General features: G+C 44.2%; 1 pseudogene; it reads left to right on the forward strand.

The window, feature by feature from the left end:
* The first annotated feature begins 686 nt into the window (after nt 1-686).
* On the forward strand, nt 687-2,958 carry LOC123632142 (annotated as a pseudogene).
* The last annotated feature ends 270 nt before the right edge of the window (nt 2,959-3,228 follow it).

The following is a 3,228-nucleotide window of genomic DNA, read 5'->3' on the forward strand; positions in this document are numbered from 1 at the left end:
GAACAATATTTCCAGTAGAAATGTTATTTGTTCTTCCTTGGGAGCTTACATTAAAAAAAAATATTACTACAGTTCCTTTTTTCACCATTTCATTGTGGGGATTCATTACCTACCCAGTGGGCTCAAAAGTTTTGGAGGAAAGGTGTTTCCAAATATTCAGATCTTATCTGAGCATCATCTGAATTATGCAGGGGCCCTGAGTTTATGCATTCAGGTTGGCTCTCCCTTGAGGAGGGGCTCACATAAGGTTGCTGGTATTTCCTGCCCCTATTAGGCCAAAACTATTGTAATAACAGCGTTTCTGGCTGGACTCAGGTGCCTTTGCTTCAAATCCAGGCCAGAATCAGGAAATGAAGAGGCGTGTGTGAAAAGGAAAACTACTGGGGTGGAGGTTTGGGGGTGGGGAAGGGAAAATTTCTCAATCTTTGGCATCAAAATGTTCAACATGGATAAGTCATTGGAAAAAAAAAATGACCTACTCTTAGTGGAAATTACCACTGGTCAGATTCTCCACTGTAACTTCTGGTTCTAACACTGTGTAAATGGACTGGCAAGATCTGAAAGGCTGCAAAGTTCATCAGGCTAGGAGGTAGAATATTTAGTTTCTTTGCAAGTATTGTGAGGGTTTAGGGAGAGTTTTCTTTAAGAGAAAGAATACAAGCATTAATGCAATAGGGCTCGCTTGTATGGCAGTAGTAGCTGAGGCCTCTTGCTTGGTTCTGTGGCACTTGACGGATGGGTCCCCTCTGCCACTGTCTCCACTGCCTCATGAGGCCAGGTGTGTGGGTGGAGAAGGCTTGGGTTCCACCAGCGTCCCCAGGAGGCTCAAGATCATAGAGAGGAAGTGGTTACTGTGTATATTACTGACCCTTGGAACTGCTACCGTTCAGGCCCATGACAGAGATGATGAGGATGTGATTGGTATCAAGGATAACCTTGACGATGTCATTGAAGAGGTACAAGACTCAACACCAGTTACCAGCACTCCTCTTCCATCTGCAAAGTTTACCTACAAAGCTCCAGTTCCAACAGGGAAAGTATATTTTGCTGATTCCTTTGTCAGAGGAACTCTGTCAGGATGGATTTTCTCCGAAGCCAAGAAAGAAGATACTGATGATGAAATTGATAAATATGATGGAAAGTGGGAGGTAGATGAGATGAAAGAATCAAAACTTCCAGGTGATAAAAGACTTGTATTGATGTCTCGGGCCAAATACCATCCCATTTTCGTTAAACTGAACAAGCCCTTCCTATTTGATACCAAGCCTCTTATTGTTCGGTATGAGATTAATTTCCAAAATGGAATAGAATGTGGTGGTGCCCATGTGGAACTGCTTTCTGTTACATTGTAAAACACCAGAACTCGACCTGGATCAGTTCTACAAGACGACCCCCTTATACGATTAGGCTTGGTCCAGATAAAAGTGGACAGGATTATCAATTGCACTTTATCTTCTATCACAGGAACCCTATGATGGGTATTTATGAAGAAAAGCACGTTAAGAGGCCAGACGCAGATCTGAAGAACTGTTTTACTGATAGGAAGACACATCTTTACACACTAATCTTGAATCCAGATAATAGTTTTAAATGTATAATATTAGTCGAGCAATCTCTTGTGAACAGTGGAAATCTGCTAAATGACATAACTCCTGCTGTAAATCCTTCACGTGAATTTGAGGCCCCAGAAGGACAGAAGCTTGAGGATCGGGATTAAAGATCAAAAATACCAGAACCAGATGCTGTCAAGCCAGAGGACTGGGATGAAGATGCCCCTGCTAAGATTCCAGATGTAGAGGCCATAAAACCTGAAGTCCGGTTAGATGATGAGCTCCAATGCATGCCTGATCCACATGCAGAGAAGTCGAGGATTGGGATGAAGACGTGGATGGAGAATGGGAGGCTCCTGGGATTGCCAACCCGAAATGTGAGTCAGTTCCCGGGTGTGGTGCCTGGCAGCAGCCTATGATTGACAATTCCAATTATAAGGGCAAATGGAAGCCTCCTATAGTGGACAATCCTAACTACCAGGGAATCTGGAAACCCAGGAAAATACCAAATCTACATTTCTATGAAGATCTTTTTTTTTTCTCCTTCTTTTTGAGACAGAGTCTCCCTCTGTTCCCTGGGCTAGAGTGCCATGGCGTCAGCCAAGCTCAAAGCAACCTCAAACTCCTGGGCTTAAGCAGTCCTTCTGCCTCAGCCTCCCGAGTAGCTGGGACTACAGGTGTGTGCCACCATGCCAGGCTAATTTTTCCTATATATTTTTAGTTGTCCAGCTGATTTCTTTCTATTTTTAGTAGAGATGGGGTCTGGGTCTTGCTCAGGCTGGTCTCGAACTCCTGACTTTGAGCAATCCTCCCACCTCGGCCTCCAGAGTGTTAGGATTACAGGCGTGAGCCACTGTGCCTGGCCTGAAGATCTCAAACCTTTCAGAATGACTCCTTTTACTGCTATTGGTTTGAAGCTGTGGTCCATGACCTCTGACATTTTTTTTGGGAAACTTTATCATCCATTGATTGAAGAGCAGCTGATGCTTGTGCCCATGATGGATGGGGCCTGAGGAAAGTTGCTGATGGATTGGCTGAGCCAGGCACAGTGCGGCGGATGATGGAGGCAGCTGAAGAGCTCTCATGGATCTGTCTGGTCACATTTGACTGTGGCTCTGCCTGTGTCCCTTGTGATTCTCTTCTGTTGTTTTGGAAAGAAACAGCCCAGTGCTGTGGAGTACAAGAAGGCTGATGCTCCTCAACCAGATGTGAAAGAAGAGGAAGAAGACAAGGAGGAGGAAAAGGACAAGGGATAGGTCAGTAGGAGGAAGGAGAAGAGAAACTTGAGAAACAGAAAAGTCGTGCTGAAGAAGATGGTGGCACCACCTGTCTAGAGGAGGAAGATAGAAAACCTAAAGCTGAGGAAGATGAAATTTTGAACAGATCACCAAGAAACAGAAACTCATGAAGAGGGTGAAACAGTCTTGAGAACTTGATCTGTGATTTCCTTTCCCTTCCCTCCCCCTGCAAGTGTGGTCTTAGAAGAGGACCTGGCACACCTTAAACTCAGAATCTCAGAAGATCTAAAGGTGTCACCATCAACAGGTTCCAGTCAAACACTAGTCTGTGTAATTTTAAACATCTAGCAGCAAATAATTACACTTGTGACATAAAGGACCCTGTTTCTGTATAAATGAAAACATTTCACATAATGGCTGTGAAATGTAACATGAAGCAG

This window comes from Lemur catta, chromosome 2 (assembly GCF_020740605.2).
Source record: "Lemur catta isolate mLemCat1 chromosome 2, mLemCat1.pri, whole genome shotgun sequence".
Taxonomy (NCBI): Eukaryota; Metazoa; Chordata; class Mammalia; order Primates; family Lemuridae; genus Lemur; species Lemur catta.